Source organism: Xyrauchen texanus, chromosome 50 (assembly GCF_025860055.1).
Source record: "Xyrauchen texanus isolate HMW12.3.18 chromosome 50, RBS_HiC_50CHRs, whole genome shotgun sequence".
In the NCBI taxonomy this organism is placed as follows: Eukaryota; Metazoa; Chordata; class Actinopteri; order Cypriniformes; family Catostomidae; genus Xyrauchen; species Xyrauchen texanus.
Window position 1 is genome coordinate 20,419,485 of NC_068325.1, and position 19,821 is coordinate 20,439,305.

Sequence of the window (19,821 nt, forward strand, 5' to 3'; positions counted from 1 at the left end):
ACCCCATCGTGTCTCTGTGTTTTTTTTATGCACTGTGGCTGTTTTTTTATTTTATAAAATAAATTCTTCAAAAAAAAATTGATTTTTAGTGTTTCCCAATTACTTCCTATGGCGGTCACTTTTGACCGGGAACAGTACAAGTGTAATTACATTTTTTCTACCACTTAGACTGATCGAATCAATTCCAATTTCTGTGTGTGTGTTCAGATAACAAATGGACAAAAAGGCACCAAGTCTCATACCCATCAGATAAAGGAAACTAGTTTTATTGAAGAAAAAATATTGATTTCGGTAAAAAATGACCGAACAGTGCATGAGGATTAAACTAGACTACTGTCTGAGACAGGTTTGTGACATAAGTGTGTGTGTGTGTGTGTGTGTGTGTGTGTGTGTGTGTGTGTGTGTGTGTGTGTGTGTGTGTGTGTGTCAGCTCCAGTATAGATTTCTGTCAAGGTCTCCTGGCCGGATAGTGTCACCGCAGACAATCAAAGATTCACTGTAAAGATTTACAAATGCATCCAGTTACACACGCATCTACTGATAATCACATCTCAGAACACACATTGCATGTGTCATATTGCATCCCATATGTGAGGTTGCACATACTGCTGATAACAAATATCATTTATGACTGTATTAAGAAAGTGAAAGTGTAGCACATGTACCATGATCATTTGTGGCATGTTTTGATACCGTTTTACCTCCATTTTGTATCATAACCTAGACTGTAAAATTGTAAACATACACAAATGTCAATAAAGAGATGACGTGTCTCATATAAGTAGAAGACAACATACTTAGGGCTTAAAACACATGCACGAAACCATGTTTGTGTTTATGCCCAACAGCTCCCCGTTGACACGGAGGCTCATATTCTCGAAAAGTGCAACCCTCTTCTTGAACAAGGCAATCCATTGATGATAGCTGCTTTCATGCCTTTCAAATGAGTATCATTTTTGTCGTCGTAATCAAATTTCACTCATGTTACTATTTTCCAGCTTGAACGGCGTCCAAGAAGCAGGCGGAAACCTCACAATGGGGTTACGCAAGAGCCGACCATACGGAGCTGAAATCCAAAGGCAAAATAAAGAAAAACAAGCAGAACAGAGCCGAGAAAAATCAATAACTGTCCTGCCAAAGAGCTCCACTAGATGTCCAATCATTGCCATTATGCTATATGATTTAAATACACAGTACACATTTATTTTAAACCTCTAAGATATCCACAAACATACGTGTGTTTATACATCATAGTAGATACTTGAGCATTGATAGCTCAGATTTTTCTTTTCAAGAGAAACTAATTTCCTGGCTAGTTTGACTCTTTCCAGCTGCGCGCAATGATACCCAAATTTTCACTTCGCCCACTGAGACGTTTAGGAAGTCACCATGCTGCTTCCCAGAGTTGTTAGAGCTTTCCGGCATGAGATTCAGATGTCCCGCAATGAGCAAGAGGGCTTTCATAACATGGCAGCTGAGATCAAACGCTCGTCTCAGATGGTTGCGCGTGCTACGTTAGCATGGGAAGAAACTGTAAAAAGGCCCACATGAAAGCCACTGAACAACATGAAAATACTTTGGATGGTTGTTTTTGGACTTTGAAAGAGTGCCGCTCTTTGTGGTGTTGTTCATGACACTAAAATAGATGTTGTTTAGTAGACGCTTTGATGCTAACAGTATTAGCTTCCACAAATTACAAGCATGCCACCACTGACTTTCAAACACTTTAACCGTTATCAAAGCTCCACTGTTTGTGCCACCAGACACAGTAATCTCGCAGTTTGTTGTCTTGGTTAAGCTAATGTTTTTAGCTAAATGAATATTAAAGTATTTCACCCACAACAACCGAGCTGGTTACTTGTAGCAGAAACACTCACATTTCCTTCCAAAGTGTAAAAATCTAGTTTATATATCCTTCAAAAATACTTCAACATGTTGTTTATTCTGTAGCCATTTAAAATCATTGATTTCAACTTTTACTCATTATCTCTCTGTCTGTATTTTTCTCCCCCTCCTTTCCAAGGATATCTCACACACTCACACACACACTCACACACATGCACACTCTCTCTCTCACACTCTCACACACGCAACCATACACACACACGATCACACACACTCTCTCTCTCACTCACAAACACACACGCGCACTCACAGGCGCACTCACACACACACACACACACACACACTCTCTCTCTCACACTCTCACACACGCAACCACACACGCACACATACACACACACAATCACACACTCTCTCTCTCTCACTCTCTCTCACACATGCAACCACACACTCTCTCTCTCTCTCTCACCACACACACACACACACACTCTCTCTCTCACTCACAAACACACACACACGCGCACTCTCACAGGCACACACACACACACACACACACACACACACAGTCTCTCTCTCACACTCTCACACACGCAACCACACACGCACACACACACGATCACACACACTCTCTCTCTCACTCACAAACACACACACACACACGCGCGCACTCTCACAGGCACACACACACACACACTCTCTCTCTCACTCACAAACACACACACACACACACACACACGCACACACACGCGCGCGCACTCTCACAGGCACACACACACACACACTCTCTCTCTCTCTCTCTCACACACACACACACACACTCTCTCTCTCTCTCACACACACACACACACAAACTCACACTCACACTCTCTCACTCACTCACACACAATCACATACACTCTCTCACTCTCACACACTCACGCACACACTAATGCATTCCCAACACACCGGAATTCCCTGCACCAACACACACACACACGCGCAATGTCAAACAGATCATTATTACCTAATAATCTGCACAAATCACATCAAGTGAGACCGTCGACTCACACAGAATACGTTTGGACCATTTACTTTGGTTGTATTGTGTACTTGAGTTCCACATTGCATGTGACGCAATTTTCGTCATCAGCACAGTACACACAAACTGTCTTGAAAAACCGGCTGCTTCTTTGCACATAATGTGTGCTAAAGAGTCAGTACCGCCGCTCCCTATACGCATACTATGCAGTCTGCGTAGGGCACAAACTCCCTAGGTGGGCACCATCTTACCCTAGGAGGGCACCAGAAACTCCACTGACTGCCCTTAACTCACACGTTATACGTTATTCAAGGTCCCGAAAGCAGTTTTGGAACACAGAGAATCGCTTCACGCTCATATCGTACGACCCCCCCCCCTGGTAAGGGCATCAGTTTGGCCAGCGCTGTCCCTGTAAAGAGTATAAAAAACAGACATAGTGCGCATGTGTGGGCTTACGGTCGGGTATACTTGGAGTACACTAGATGAAACCGCATTAACAGGCTTGAAAAACTGAAAACAAAATTAAATAAATAAAAGCATTACACACTAATAGCAATGCAATTGAGTTGGACCTCTGGAAGCGTCAACATTTTCTACAAATTAAGCATCGGATGAAAACAAATGTGGCTTGTACGCTTTTAACTGAAAGTGCTTTCAGAATGTCTATTGATTCTTCAAGGCATTGATTTTATTTTGCTTAATGGAAAAACTACAGTCCGGTGTTTGCTCTGGCCTCAGTTTTATTCCGGGGTGAGCACGGATGAACGGTGGTCCTGCACATCACCGGTAGGCACAAATAGATAAATGGTACGAATACACCCATTGTTCACTGGTCACACTATAATGAGTCGGACGCCCATGGGAAGTGGAATCTATTGCTCTGTCATAACACATATATCACCAACTAGCACATACTCTTTTGCTCTGTTCCAAAACCTCACAAGCTGCCTACGTAGGCAGTATTTTAAGGCATCATAGGCCTTAAAGCCAAAGTATACTGAGGGTATCTCATCCGCAGTGTGCGTGCCACAACTTTTGCAATAAGCATACAAATGCACAGACTGCCATTGTGTCTACAAAACTAGGCTGCATATGTACTCTATGTACTCTATTTGCATCACGTACACGGTGCGCGAGACGTACTTGGCGCACATCTGTCGTGTGACTTGACCGTGTTGCACAAACATGCATCGAACATGTTCGAATTTTTAAGAATGAAGGAAACGATGTGCTGAAGTACACATTAGTGTACATTGTGTTTATCAGTGTGGCGTTTCGCAAACAATCGCTCACATTTTAAAAATGGCACATTAGGGGGGGTCTGGGTAGCTGGGTAGTGGTAAAAACGCTGGCTAACACCCCTGGAGATCACTAGTTTGAATCCCAGGGCGTGCTGAGTGACTCCAGCCAGGTCTCCTAAGCAACCAAATTGGCCCGGTTGCTAGGGAGGGTAGAGTCACATGGGGTAACCTTCTCGTGGTCGCTATAATATGGTTCGTTCTCAGTATGGCACGTGGCGAGTTGAGCGTGGATGCCACGGCAGATGGCGTGAAGCCTCCACACGTGCTATGTCTCAATGGCAACGCGCTCAACAAGCCACGTGATAAGATGCGAGGGTTGACGTCTCAGACGTGGAGGTAACTGAGATTCATCATCCGCCACCCGGATTGAGGTGAGTCACTACACGACCACAAGGACTTAAAAGCGCATTGGGAATTGGGCGTTCCAAATTGGGGTGAAAAAGGCACATCAGATGAAACTAGAGACTCAAACAGGTTTCAATGTAAAAACTTTTTTTTACCAGATGTAGTTTTGCTGCCGTTTCTCCCAAAGACAAACTCCGCTGTGGTCAGCGCCATGTTGTTTTGTCACATGACTCTGTGTTGAAAGTTTAACCATTTACTGACAGCCCAGAGTCTCCTGAACTGAGATCAGTCTCTTTTAATTAATTAAAATGATGCGTTGTGCATAGTGAAGTCAAACTACAACGTTCACCCATACATGAGTCGCACAAGGTTAAATGTAAAAAGAAATATATATTTTACCCAATGTTTCTGTCAGCTATATATTGAGATACTTGGAAGATTATGACGTCATTAGCTTAGCCACTGCGTCACAAAAGGGAAACTACACCCCATGTCTGTTATTGGTCACCCAAACAGGTAGTCCCGCCCCGAAACTCACACCATTGGTTGAGCTAATATTGCTAAGTTGGGGTGGTCATGATACGCATACAGTGTAATAGACATCGAAGAAACTACATCTCCTTACAAGGAAGCTGTCTATGTAGGCAGCTCACTAGGAATTCAAAATGCAGTCCTTGCAGAAAAACAACCCCCGAGTGCTGCCAAAACTCCTACTCAAGAGTGCGTGAGTGTAAACATGTGTGTTATGCATGTTTGGCACGGGATAAAAATCAGTACCCTCCTTTTCTTATGTTTGCGAATGCACCTCAGGCACGAAAGCATGCTGAATTGATAGGATGCTTTGCTGATTTTTCTTGTTTCGTGTTTGTTCTAGTACTAAGACGTGATTTGAAACTGTTGTCAGGAGATCATTCAAACTGCTAGCTGTAACGCAATGGTATTGAACAGAAGGTGAATTTATGGATGCTTTCATTGCCATAAAACATTTAAATAAGACTGTCCATTTGTAAATGTATATTTCGCCATCTGATTCGAGCGACTGGTCCATTGTTATAAACTAACAATATGCTGCAGCCATATCACCCTGCAGCCCTTGCCTGGTTGCCCACTAAAGCTAAGCAGGGTTGAGCCTGGCCAGTACCTGGATGGGAGACCTCCTGGGGAAACCAAGGTTGGTGCTGGAAGTGGTATTAGGGAGGCCAGCAGGGGGTGCTCACCCTACGGTCTGTGTGGGTCCTAATGCCCCAGTATAGTGATGGGGACACTATACTATAAAAAGGCACCGTCCTTCGGATGAGATGTTAAACCGAGGTCCTGACTCTCTGTGGTCATTAAAAATCCCTAGGGTAACCCTGGTGTCCTGGCCAAATTCCCCCCATTGGCCCCTATCTATCATGGCCTCGTATTAATCTCCATCCCTGAATTGGCTACATCACTCTACTCTCTCCTCCCCACCAATAGCTGGTGTTTGGTGGCGTTCAGGTGCACTATGGCTGCCGTTGCATCATCCCTATGCTATGTAAAGCGCTTTGAGTGCCTAGAAAAGTGCTATATAAATGTAAGGAATTATTATCTCAAACTATTTTTAACGATTTTTTAAACACTTTGACGTATCGAAGCTTAATCTGCAGACAATTTATAAGCAAACCATTTGTTGGTTGCATACCTAAAATAATGTAAACAGTCGATATGTTTAGCACTTCATAAGTTCGATTTCAGTGAAAAAAAATTATTCCAGTTTAGTTCAAATTTTGTTCGTTTTCAAACGTTGCCCGTTTAGTTTTTGTTTTCTCTTGGTTTTCTAGTTTCAGTTAGTTTTTATTTTAGTTTGAGCATTTTATGGCTGCTAAGGCTAAGGCGCTAATCCCTTAAAATCTGGTGCATTTTTTGGGCTATCGCCCGCAATTGTTTACACTCAAAATGAAAAGCTCACCGTTGAATTGCACCAAAAAATTGACAATACAAATAAAATAAAAAATTCCATCACAATGTACAGATCTGAAATGTAGGTGGCGCTCTAATGCATTTTAGCCCTCACAGATGTGCTCGTCCATAAACATTCAGTCTATTTTTTAGTTCATGCACCACCATCATTATTTCATAGAATATAACGGCCTCTGAGTGGACTAGACGCCAAATTTAAGTGTCATTGGAAAGCTGAGATCCTCCTTGTTGTGAGGATGTATAGCATATCGAAAATATGTTTTTTCTGATGATTTGTTTAGCATGCTTTTCCTGCTGGATGGCGTATTTTGTTCTGGTTTTATTCAGCCAAGGAAGTTCACAGACAAGTAAAAATGGCTCATGTTTTAGAACACTGCCCAAGGTAAAAGCACATACAGTTTTAACTATTTGGGGCTTACAGCAGTAGTTATTGGTGCATAAAAGAGACGTTTGTATTTGATGACTTACAGAAATGTATTCTTTTTTAAATCTTTCAAACTGTGGTATTAGGGCAACGAAATTAACTGTACGGTCACATTCCTGAGAGTGGGAGCTTTCATTTGATATATGACATGACCATTAGGTTCTTTTATTTTCATATGAATATTTCTACCCCATTACCTCTAGAGGGCGCTAATTTTCAACGCAAATGTTTTGAGGCCTTATTTCATTATTTTAAGTAACATTAAAGCATAAGTGATGATTATCTCTGAAAAGTTCAGATTCCAATGATACCTCACATGCCTGACTTATGTTTACGGAGACTTTAACGTTTTAAGTGTAATCTATTTTCGCGATAGAGTTTAAGGGCTCGTTTAAATATGTTTAATGTTTAACGTCATGCGTTACCTCTATGTAGTGGCATTTTCATGTTTAATTAAAGGGGATTGTAAATGTTTAACATTTTATAACATACAATGCATCAAAAACTAAAATTAATAAGTTAATTGTATTATTTTATTGTATTTTCATTTAAAAAAATGTCAATCAAGCCACTTTTATTTTTAATTTTAGTTAATGAAAATGTTTTCATTTAGTTTGTGTTTTAAGTTTTGATTAGCAATAACACTGCTGCAAAGTCGGACTAAATAACCTAGATGTTGCAATTGTAGCTTGGCTTCGTCCAGCGTGTATATGCGGTGATGTTAACTTAAACAGATGAAAACTGTAGCTTGACCATGCAAACACCCGCTGTAGCTCGATTAAAACTGCGTATGTAAACATACCGACTGTGGCGCTTCAAATTATTGCTTTTTGTTTGAATATCTCAACCTGCCTGACACAACTCAACCGATGACGTGAGTTTGGGGCGGGGCTATCCAATGAAAGACAGGGGATAGTTTGGTAAATCTGAAACATTAAAAACAGCGCTTCTTTTTGTAATTTGGTTAGTAGCACTCACACTAATGATGCAGATATGAATAATTAGTGTAATTAATTGCAGTAATATTACTATCAGACAGCTCATCTCAATGTTATTGAAACTATGTCAAAATATAATCCACACTCTTCCTGCCAATATGAGCACTGCAAATCCCTTTTCAAAACATCTAGTAATTGAGTCATGGGCTCGACACACAAACACACATGTTTGTTTGTATGACCTTGAGATCACAGGCTGAATTCATTAAGTTTGGTTTCTCAGATCTGTCAAGATTTGAAAGATTCAGACATCTATAAAGATAAACAGAGAAAGACTGCCCTACACTACAAATTAGTCACCACGTCTCTGTTGACTACTAAGGGGAAAAAGAACAAACTGTGATCTACAATAGAAAAGGCACTCTATTTAATTAGCCCACTGGCTCCTCTGGTTAAAGAAATTAGACTGCAGACGATAGACGGTGTTGTTGCATGTTTGGATTTCATGATGTGCAACTATTCTCTGGTTAAAAAGTGGCAATTTTAGAAAAGAAAATGGGGTGTAAACACAAACACATGCCACATTGGCAATCGAATGAAACAGAATAATTAGAATGAAATATTTTATCCATTGTAATTTAATTGGATTGCGAGTGGGCGAAACATTTTCTGCCACATTATTGTTAAAAGGCACCATGATGCTATTTACTTTCGTAATACATGTGCCTGGTCATATTGTGTGTGATTCATCAGTGCACATTATTCCTAAGGAAAAAATGAAATTGTTCACATGATCAAACAAAGACAAAGTTTATTTTTTGTTGGCTGAAACGTAGGCAAAAGTGTAGACATTGGGGGGTTATTTACCCATGATTCCATTGATCATGGTATAAATTATGGGGGGTCTTATTCTTTCTTTACTATGGTGGACAAAGAATCCAAAAAGAATAAAATCCCAGATGCAGTTTTTTTGTTCAACCAAAATCCCAATAATAACAAAATAAGAACAAAAAAAGATTTGGTATGTAACGTGGGACTTTTAAGTATAAACAAGCCCGAAACGCATTGGGGACTCTTATTTTGAAATTACTAAATGCAAAAAAAAATACTGTCAGCAAATATTGACAGATTTTTGCCAATATCCGATAGTTCCAAAAAGCAACTATTTGAACCGATTCAGCTGTAAAACTGATATATTTAGCTCCCCATATCCCATACCCCTGAAATCTACGCCCCTGTACAGAGGCCTCGCAGTTTATTGGACCCCCCCCATACCCCTAAAATGTACGCCCCTGCACATAGGCCTACACCCCTACGTCTATTGGAACTGCAGGCTATTGGCTCCCCCATACCCTTGAAATCTACACCCCTGTACAGAGGCCTCCCAGGCTATTGGACCCCCCATACCGCTAAAATCTACGCCCCTGCAAATTGGCCTCGCAGGCTATTGGCTCCCCCATACCCCTGAAATCTACACCCCTGTACAGAGGCCTCCCAGGCTATTGGACCCCCCATACCCCTAAAATCTACACCCCTGCAAATTGGCCTCGCAGGCTATTGGACCCCCCCGTACCCCTGAAATCTACGCCCCTGCACATTGGCCTCGCAGCCTATTGGACCCCCCCCATACCCCTGAAATCTACGCCCCTGCACATTGGCCTCCCAGCCTATTGGACCCCCCCCATACCCCTAAAATCTACGCCCCTGCATATTGGCCTCGCAGACTATTGGACCCCCCCGTACCCCTGAAATCTACGCCCCTGCACATTGGCCTCGCAGGCTATTGGACCCCCCATACCCCTGAAATCTACGCCCCTGCACATTGGCCTCGCATGAGGCTATTGGACCCCCATACCCCTGAAATCTACGCCCCTGCACATTGGCCTCACGAGGCTATTGGACCCCCCATACCCCTGAAATCTACGCCCCTGCACATTGGCCTCGCAGGCTATTGGACCCCCATACCCCTGAAATCTACGCCCCTGCACATTGGCCTCGCATGAGGCTATTGGACCCCCACTGTCACTCCACTGAAATTCTACAGCCTCCTGCAACATTTTCTTCTTTATAACAATATACACTGATGAATCATGAGAGCTAAAGCCGAGGAACTTCATTAAGAAAGTCATTTTGATTACATGGGATCCTTAATTACAGCTACATTACCTGAATGCTAATGTTAGCATCTCACGACTCTCCCTACAAAACACCAGCTACACCCTCCACCAAGACATTAGCATAACTCCATCTACGACCAGATGGACTTGCAGGCTCCACCCCTCTGTTTGTTGACATTATCACCCCCCAATCAAGCGCTGAATAGGCAGGCAGAAGACAACTTGCAATTCCTCTGTCCATTCATTCCCACTGTTTGTGATTCAACCGTTTCCTTCGGCTTCCACGTGTTCCCCAATAGCCAGATAAAACGTCAGTGTAAGAGCTGCAGTCAATGCCGAAACAAGGTCAAAATACAGCGAGAATGTAATGGAGCTAATAAAAGGAGATTGGAAGGTGATATTAGGCCCCGTACTCTCAGCAGCAGCTGATTTCATTCCCTGCAAATCCCCACTTACGTGACAAAAGCCGAATACAGCTTCATGCCTCAATAAATGTATGATCTGCACTATTAAAATTACAATAGGGAATGCAAAAACATCAAGTGTAAAACACAAAGGCAGCTAGTGCTGTTATGAAGAAAAAAAGATGACCACCGTGTTCTAGTGTGAACTTGACTCTCAATATCTTCCTCATTGGCAGGTTGTCATGTTATTTCCCCAAAGGCAGAACTACTTTTATGCTGGATTACTTCCACTTGCACTACAACAGAAGAGTTTATGTATTGATTCATTTCACTTTCCTCTTATATTATCCATAGCAGGGGGCTTTTGGGAATTGGAGAGCAACGGCAAACAACAAAGATACAAAAGTACATTTCTCTTCATTTTTTGTATAATTGCCTCCTGTATATATATATATATATATATATATATATATATATATATATATATATATATATATATATATATATATATATATATATATATATACAGTGATGGGCCAAAACATTATGACCACTCACAGGTGAAGCGAATAATATTGACCTGAGCGACTTTGACAAGGGCCAAATTGTTTTTAATGGCAAGGCTTGTGGGGTGCTCCTGATCAGCAGTGGCGAGTACCTACGGACAGTGGTCAGAGGAAGGACAAGCCACAAACCGGCAACCGGGTGTTCGGCGCCCAAGGCTCATCGATGCACGAGGGCAACGAAGGCTATCCCGTCTGGTCCGAACTGACAGAAGGTCGTTTTAATGTTTTAATGACGGTCACGGGAGGAATGTGTCCCAACACTGCTACGTATGGAGCTGCGTAGCCGCAGACAGGTCAGAGTGCCCCTGATTGTCCCGTCCACCGCTGAAAGCGTCTACAATGGCAACGTGAGCATCGGAATTGGACCTTGGAGCAGTGGAAGGTGGTCACCTGGTCTGGCGAGTCCCTTTTTCTTTTACATCACATGGACGGCCGTGTACATGAGCACCATTAACCTGGGAGCGGCAACAGGATACTGTGAGAAGACGACAAGCCGATGGAGGGAGTGTGATGCTCTGGGCAATGTTCTTCTGGGAAACCCTGGGTCCGGCCATTCATGTGGACGTCAATTTGACACGTGCCACCAACCTAAACATAGTTGCAGACCAGGTACACCCCTTCATGACAATGGCAGTGGCCTCTAAGCATGGCCTCTTGAGCATCGGTTGGATGTGCTGGACCAACAAGTCCGATCCACAGCAGCTCCACCTCACAACTTACAGGACTTGAAGGATCTGCTGCTAATGTCTTGGTGCCAGATACCACAGGACACCTTCAGAGGTCTTGTAGCGTCAATGCCTAGATGGGTCAGCACTATTTTGGTGGCAAGCGGAGGACCAACAGCATATTAGACAGGTGATCATAATGATTTGGCTCATCAGTGTATATACTAGAATATATAGAAATAAACAGACTTTTGTATAATAGTGCAAGTCTTTAATGCTTTTTCAATATTTATCTTTCAAAAGTGGAAAAAGTGGAAATGTGACCTGTAAATGACTGAGAGATTCACCCAACTCAAGTATCTAAATGTAATAATCGCAGTCAATCTGTAGCGTGCGAATGCAAGTCAAAAATGTAAAGATCACACACTCTCTAAAAGAAAGAGAAATGTGATTTTCATTCATTTCAGCAATGTAATGAGTTTCCAACAGAGCTTAATCACATGTTGGCATTTGTGCTAGTTAGCGGCTATTGAACTCCCCGTTTCAAACCATTTTGTCATTCCTAATGAAGGGTTCTGCATTGACAGGAAGGTATTTACTTGTGTTTAACTCCAGATATACTTGACTGACTGTTTCGTAACTACAAGACCCCTCTATATCCACACACAAATATGGCCCCTGGCTCCCAGAGGCCCTTGTTTTCGTGCTAGCATTATAAACAATTACACAGATCCATCACCCCACCATCCCCCTTCAATGCATTTGTCCTTTGCCCCTCTTCCATCCCTATTGTCTCTGTCAGCTGGGACTCTACCCCCATTCCTACCAGATGTCCCCTGATTTGGGAGAAATTACAACAAAAGGTCAGGCACTGTAAACGCCACGGATTTCCCATCATGCACTCTTTCAGCTTCAATACAAAGGCCGCTGGATTAGCAGTTTTAGCACATGAAAAAGCCCTCATTGTGAAAACTGTCCCTCCACTTCGTTTACGAAAACATTTTTTTGATTATTATTTTAATTATCCGATTTTTTAATTAGGACGGGATACAAAAATATCAAAGTACCGTGACTTTGCTGCACTTCCGCCTTGATATGAATGATAAACGGTGAGTCTTGCGGAATTATCCAGCACTTGTTCCGACAAGTTCCCAAGACCTGAGTGAAATTCGGAACATTGTGCTTGACGGGGCTGGTTGAAGAAACGTTATGAGCTCTCTGGCCTGGTTGCTCATACGTTGCCCTGGACCGAGTCCCGTTCAGAAGCTTGGCCCAACAGGTTAGCAGCCAAGAGAAGATTAGACGCAAAGCAACAGTCGCCGGTACTGCCGATGGGAATGATCCATCTCGCTCTATGATTAATTTCATCTCACACTTGGCCAATTGCCTACGTGAGGCCACAGGACTGATCGTTCAGCCCTCTCACCAGCCGGTTCCCAGTCCTGCAGCGGAGCTGATAAACCCAAAAGCTACTTCCTGTTCTTAGCTCAAAACCTTCACCGCCAGACTGGATTTCAAACCATTGATATTCTCCACTTGTATTGATGCCGTTGTGATCAATTCAATTCATTTCAGTCCATTTTACTCTTTTTAATTTCAGTCAATGAAAAGTTGATGTTAATGTGCAAAATGGAAAACATTTGCACTGCAACAGATAAAATCAACCTTTAAAAAGTATAAACATGTTATACTTGTATATAACACCGTTAAGGTTGGGAAACGAGGCGGCGGGAACCGGCTGCATTTATCACTCTCCTCGTCACACATGTATTCTGATATAACCCCATATAATGCCTATATAGAAGTATAAAGGCCAAAATATACCTTTTCTAGACATTTCTAGTTTGCGTCTTTGCATGTTGCCGCTGCATGCGTCTTAACTAGGGATGCACCGATACCACTTTTTCTCTTCCGATCCGATTCCGATATCGGAAATCCCAGTATCGGCCGATACCGATCCCAAGCCGATACCAGTGTTGTTTTTTGCATAATCAGTTTAGAATATCTTTCCATTATTGTGTTAATTGGGTGTACTCTTTGATATGTAAATAAACACAAACCTCTCACTACACATTATTTTAATATAAATGTACAGCTTATTAAAACACTTTATTATTAATGAGTATACTGGATAATGTAGCAGCTAAATTAACAGTAATTCCAGTACAAGTCATCAGTAGAAATGAAACATTTTTAACTGGACTTTAAAGTATTCAGATCTCCATTTATGTTGTACAATTTAGTTGTAAGACATCAGCTCACTTTTCATTCACATCCATTCAACTTAAATATCAGCATCATTTGTAAACAAATTATAATAATAATATATTATAAAAGTAATATGTAGTAATATATCTCAATTGTGCACCTTTAACTTTTAACCACTCACGCTTTTATTTTGACATTCTGATCTCTCCAGGACGTCCTGTATGTGTCTGTTTGTGGGCTAGTTCACAGTAGTTTAATTCGCTTCTTATTCAAATTGTGGTAAAATGCTCCTCGGTGCCGATCTAAATACATATTATAAGTGAACTGAACTAGTGAGCTTCTACATCTGAGATGTTGTTCGTGAGTAGTGCTCAAATATTGCACACCGTGTGAAGGCTAAAAATAGCCACGAGTGTGCGAGTGTGTGTGTAAACAGAGCAGCGCCATTCAATAATGCGCTGGAGCTGCACATGCATTTGATATATTTACTTATTAAAAACAGCCTTTTGTGATTCACGGAGCTATCGCACGTCTTCAAGTGGCTTTGAATAAAATGCACGAGTCATATGAACTACTTTAATGGTGTTTTAATGACATTTTATGAGCTTGACAGTAACGAACATGACTATCACACAGTATCGTCTAAAAGCTTCAGTATCGGAGCCGATACCGATCCAGGTATAGGGCATTCCTAGTCTTAACTCATCCGTTTGGGCTTGTGGTTAAATGTCTGAATGCTCAACTGTGGGTGAAATGGAAAGGTACGCAGATAATTGAAGTATAGCCTGGACTTTAGCTTATATTTAGTAGTCGCTTTGTTGCATGTTCTTTATGCTTTAGAGAATAATATCGATGTTTTAGAGATCAGTCAGCAGCTTTCTTCACAGCAACGAAATTTCCCACTTGTTTAAGTAACAAACATGGAATCCGAGGAGAACTTCGCGATTTTATTCCCTGTTGCTTTTCGTTATTTCCAGATATTCCAGAGTTGTTGTTGTGTTTGTTTTCTTAACTTTCTACTGCAACCTGCAGCAGAATTGCGCTGCAATAGTGGGGCTTCCTCTTATGTAAAACTTCAGGATTCCCTTGATATATGAACATATACGCAAATGTGAGGGACCGTCAATATTTTACATTGGTGTGTGTAAATGGGTTTAGGTTATAGTGTATGTGATTTTCCCATTGTAGTCCCAGAAATGTTGGTTTCTTTCCGCTTTGTTGGCTTGTTGTTGGGCTCCATCCCTTGACATTTGTTATCCGGGCTGTTCACGCACATGTGCACTCATCAAAAACCTATAAGAACGCTGCTAATGCGTTTACATGACCACATATGCCACGTTTTCCAGGAGAAACCTTGGTGTGTTAAACCACTTTCTCCCAATCCCAAAAACATTATAAGGAAATCTGCGTTCTTGTTTACATGACATTTCAGAACGCCACTTTCTGCAAAAACCCTGGAATAAACAGTTCTTAAGTGCGTTTAAATGTGGTCATTGACACTGGATTGCGTAACAGTCCAATCATGCATTATAACCAATCTCTACCCCTCCCACTGGCCTTAATGTTCCTCTCTATTTCGCAGAGGGTCCAGATTAATGCATGTTGTAAATGAGGGCACACTTGTTGTTTGCCCCCACCATGGCGATTTTTCCACCTGGACTGCTTTCAGCTCATGATGACCAGCTGGCGTTCCATGTTGATGGCTGTCCCGCCAAGCCTCGGGACATTTGGACAATGGAGATCTGTCATAGACACACCCCACCTTGGCTTCAGTCTGATTTATGACCCCTCTGAGGTTTTGGGGGGCCAACCCCACCCTGCTATACAAGTCTGGAGGTCAAGATGGACATCTGTGATAATCATTTATTCTCAAATTTGAGACAAACTAGATGGATTATAGACCCCAATGAACCAGACTGAAGGTGTAGATCCTTATTTGATAGACTTGGGGTGTTTATGGCTTTCTGTACATGACATCTTTCCAATTAAACCTCTCCAAACGCCATTAAATATCAAGTCATTGAGTTGGGAAAAACAATAAAAGACCACAAATTAAATGGAAGTATTGGATGACCAGATTTTTTGGGTGAACTATGTCTTTAATAATTTTAGCTCAAATGTCATTTAGGAAACAAATCCCATCCAAATAGTGCCAATGACAAGGCCATGGCTCCTTCTCCGCTGTGCATGCAGATGCAAGCGACGGACATATTAAGTCTAGAAGAGCTTGTTTCAAAGACACAACACTTGTTCTTTTATTACGAGCAAACAAATTGCACCCACCGTGTGCTGAAGAGTACCGATTTAGCACTCAGGGCAAATTAAGAGGAATAAACACAATTAGCTGGCAGAGCTTAGACGCCAGCAAACATCTCTCTTCACCTCGCTTTCTGCCGATAATGCGAGCAGATACAGCGCAGCTGCCATTACTGCATCTACCATTCACAACCGAAGATGATAATTGCACCACTCTTGCGGTTACACAAATGTGGCTTATTTTAACTACAAATATGATCACGTTGGCTGATACGGCTTAGAATAACCACCATGATGGGGCTTTTATTAATAATTGTTGTTTTGATATTGCTTCTACAACATGTTTTTCTGCATTAGTGCTTTTCCTAGGATAAATATATCCATGGCGCTTTTACTCTATGTGGCAACCCTCAAAAATGCATGTAAATTGCTCGCATGTGCAACCAAATCTCATGCTATATGACTAAAAATGTCTATGATCAGCCACTGGCTAGTAAATGTTCCAATTTCACTCATCAGTGATTGAGTATAGTGTATAGTATAGTGGAGAAGTTATTCGCACATTTTGCGTTCCCGGTCAAAAATGACCGGCCCACTAAGATCGTTTATAAATCTCTCATATTGCATATATTATCCCAAGATATTGCATTAGGTCTTTTTATCAACTTCTTTTAGTAATTATGACAAGTTTTGTAGATAGGAGGTTTCATTTAAATGAGCTCATACCGGGCTAGTGGGGGGCAATCTCTGCGGAAGACCCAAAAGGAAATTATAATTACATAAATTAATAACCACTTGCTTGATCTGAACACAATATAATCTGGACTATGCATATAGTTTTGACGTCAAAATCCTGCAGATCACTGATTGGTCAGGTAGAATCGTCACTACCAGCGTCACTGGATTTGCGACACGGGACATCAACCCGCTAGTTTTAAAGTTAGCAACAGCGATATGACAAATAGCAGTACCATTTGTTCACGCGAGTTACCAATTGTAAAAAGAAATGGCTGTGCGCAAAACCACGCCATGGTCAATAAACGAGGTGCAGACGGTCCGCTCGTTAGCGAAGAACTAAACGACCAAAAAGACTCTCAGGAAGTGTCACAGCTGTTATCCGCACACGTCTAACATCGGACCAACCAACAGTGTTGGGAAAACAAACAAAAAACCACTTAAAAGTGACTACAGAACCATCAAGGAAAAGTGGAAGTGGTTCAACCAAATGGATGCTAACTAAACCGGCGAGCAATGGGAGGGAGAGTGCCCTGGACTGGCGTTGATCCATGATGGAGGATGGTACGTTTTGTTACTCTGCTTGAAAGCTTCACTTTATTTAGTTGACCAGCTACTGGAAAGCTTCTAAAACAACCAGACCAATTTAACTGTTACACTTGTGTAAAATCACCATTCAACAACTGCTTTATGCAGCACAATGAGCTAGCAGCTAACAGCTAGCGGTCGTGTTATTGTTTAGTGTCGTGTTTAAGATGTCACGGCAGTAGAGGCAGCCTATAAGCCCACCCACGTTGAGGCAGCACTAAACTGCAGTGGAAATGCAAGCTTGGAAAAGTAAAGCGAGTCAAGGCGTGTCGAGCCGTAACGTGCAGTGGAAAAGTGCCATTAGTATACAGTATATTTAGTGCCATTATTAGCTCCTCTACAATATCTATAATATAAACAGTAGGCTAAATGTGAAATACTTGCAAATGCACGACTGCTCCCCTCCTCTTCTCTCTAAAGTTTGAGAGACTATTTATTTTTGGCCAAGACTGAATCTCTCTTAGGTGCTGTCCTTTAAACTCAGGGAAAAGGGTTACGCGATAAGCGTAGGGGGAAAAACTACACCAGTAGGAATAACTTCTGAGAAATAAATTCTAAAACCTTAAGACACCTCACAAAAGACGTTTCACCAGAATTCATTTCCTCGGCACTATTCAATTAACTTTTCGTCCTGAGGCGACACAAAGTTCACACGTGGACTCCCTCATTCAGACAAAACCCCAACTTCGCTGATTCTCGTTTGTTTTTGTACAGCCAGACAAGATAGATAGATCCTGGTCACGGGTAACAGCTTCTGTTTGGCTAAACTCCTAAGCATTCGTCTTCACGTCTTGCGAGATCTTACAGTGATCGCCTATGATAAATTGTCCAATTAAAGTGACATTTACAAACAACTGCACACTTGACACATGCGTTTGTGTTGGTTTTGTCCAAGCAAGATATAGAAGAACAAATACAGCTAAGATAAACATGTTTTTGCAATAACAGCTCAGAAGTCTGTTAGCGTGTAAATAACGGCACGGTTTTATTTTTAATGAAAGAACCAATGATAACAGTACACTTGATGGAGCCAAATTTGTTGATCTAAGCGTTTTCATTACGTCTAGAGACTTTTATTATGTTTCAAAGAATTGGACGCTTTACAAAGTTTCTTTTAGATGTTTGGCCAAACTGTTCTCTAAAGCAGAACACAAGCAGTCCGGTGCAAATGCACACTGATACGGGGCCCCTTGAGTCACATTACAGTGATTAATGGCCACATATGATCTGTGACTAATCAAGACACAACCTGCACACTGCATTTACTCTGCTCCTGTAAAACCCTGTACGATATGCATGTACCGTTGCGCCAGTGCATTTTGCCAACATTGGCTCAGAAGGCATACAAGGTGTAAAGAGTGGCCTAAAGCCATGCATTAAACTGCCAAGAATTATATGGACGAAAATCCTCATTTGATTGGTTGTGCAAATTAACCACAATATTTATGCTTCTGTTTAAGACCGAAATGCAGCCCCTCCAAACAAACGTGCGATTTATAACTTTCTACTCTTTAAACTCACTTTTTACCAGATTTTACCAACGGGAACATTGGTTTAAGCCTCCAGAATCCCTCTTTTTCTGTTGAGACAGAGTTCATTGTGTTTATGTCTGGGTTCCCAGAGACCCCAATGATTCATGTGTGCAAAAGAATAATAATAATAATAATAATAATAATAATAATAATAATAATGCAAAATGATTTTTTTTCTCACTGTGTTCCAAATCAAACCCCATTTCACAGATATTAACAAAGCAATAACATGCATTTTCACATACAGTATATAGATATATATCTATATATAGCCTATATACAGTTGTATACTATTATCATGGCGATAAGATCCGTTAAATCTGTTCTTTGAGGTTCTTTTGTCTCTAAATCGGTTTTAAATGATCAGATATTCCGTAAAAGTCACACTTTGTCAATATGAACACTTTTAGGAATTAATCGACCATAAAAATGTATGAAAAACAGCCATTGCATATACTTACTATGCACCAAATTATCCACACGCCAATCCAAGTTACTCTCGTTCGGACAAATGCAGATGCGGTTCGACCATATAAATCCTCTTAAAGGTGTCCCATGTTGCATCCATGTAAAAGTGTGGAAATCTCCCCACAAATACCTCCTCGTACAGAAGTTTTCAGATGGAGAAAACTGTTACCCGTGGCATGTCGACGGCGTCCGTGCGTAAACGCTCCGCGAGCGCACGAAAAAGAAAATCTAAACTTGCGCTTTAAAGACGTTTCAATTTTGGTCCACCGCGACCCAGAGCTGCGTTAGATTCTTTTCTTTCAGCTGGGGGTAGGGGCAGTTGATGGGGGTCTATTTCGCCCCCCTTTCCCTCCGATTCACCCTCTCCAAACAGTGGAGTAGGGGACGGGCTCTGCGCGCCCACGTCACTGGCAGTGAATGCACGCGCACAGACGAGCGCTGCTCGGGTCCGGCGTCATTTGAAACCCTCA

The 19,821-nt window shown here is 41.7% G+C and overlaps 1 protein-coding gene across 7 annotated transcripts in view; it reads right to left on the bottom strand.

The window, feature by feature from the left end:
• Window positions 1-19,821, bottom strand: part of LOC127641023 (receptor-type tyrosine-protein phosphatase S-like) — a 266,090-nt gene that overhangs the window by 180,203 nt on the left and 66,066 nt on the right. For 2 of the 7 annotated variants that reach the window (XM_052123761.1, XM_052123762.1), the window contains exon 1: window positions 19,345-19,723. The exons of the other annotated variants lie outside the window; for them this stretch is intronic. The gene's annotated coding sequence lies outside the window, so the exon portion shown is untranslated. Of the gene's footprint in view, window positions 1-19,344; window positions 19,724-19,821 lie in introns of those variants that run through there. 7 annotated transcript variants of the gene reach the window in all.